The following is a 955-nucleotide window of genomic DNA, read 5'->3' as shown; positions in this document are numbered from 1 at the left end:
GAAGAAAAAATAGTTATGGGATACAGATATTTGAGGCTTTCTTGTTTGGTTAGTTTGTTGGTTAGGTTTTGGCCATACCCGACAGTGCTCAGAGTTTACTCTTGGTTCAACCCAGGGATGACTCACAGCAGAGTTCAGGGGACTATATTGGGGTGCCAGGGATCAAATCCAGGTCAGTTGCATGCAAGGCAAGTACTTAACCCACTGTGCTATCTTTCTGGTCCCCTAATATGTGTTGTTTTTGTTTGTTTGTTTGGGGAGGGGGGCGCATGGGGAGTTGGGCCACAGCCAACAGTGCTCAGGCTTGCTATGGTTCTGTACTCAGAGAAAACTCTTGGTGGGACTAGGGAACATTTTGGGTACCAGGGATGAAATATGGGTGGTCCTCATGCAAGCAAGCACCCAATCCACTATACTATCACTCTGGCCCCATATTGTGCTTTTTAAAAAACAAAAAAAAGAATGACAAAAAATTTCAAGTCGCCAGAAAAACAAAAAAAAAATGGATGGTGCTATTTTATCTTTGGAGTATTAGGCACAAGTGTGCATTTTTAAAGAGAAGATTTGTGACCTTTTTATAGGATAAGAAATAAGCAGTCACTTGGGATAAGGAGCAGGAAAACACTCTCCAATAAATTCTCTTACAACTTGTAGGAGACTACCACATTTTACTAGATATGTTCAAACTTAAACTCCCAGTGATATCACTTAACATACTGATACTTTTCTTATTATTTCTGTAAATAGAGACATTTTATTGTAATGTGGCACATGTTCCAAGGGGGGATGATATAAAGTTTTATTTTTTTAAACCAGTATCATTTTCTTTCTAGAGATTATATAATGGAAATGTATGATGCATTTTGGTCTACATTGAGAACCTAAAAAAAGATATAAGACATTTTTTAGAAGAAACAGATAATCAGTCTTTTAGTAATTTAATGTTCCTTCTTCC

This window comes from Sorex fumeus, unplaced genomic scaffold (genome assembly GCF_029834395.1).
Source record: "Sorex fumeus unplaced genomic scaffold, SorFum_2.1 ptg000128l, whole genome shotgun sequence".
Lineage (NCBI taxonomy): Eukaryota > Metazoa > Chordata > Mammalia > Eulipotyphla > Soricidae > Sorex > Sorex fumeus.
The sequence above is the reverse complement of the archived record's forward strand: the minus strand, read 5'-3'. Positions refer to the sequence as shown.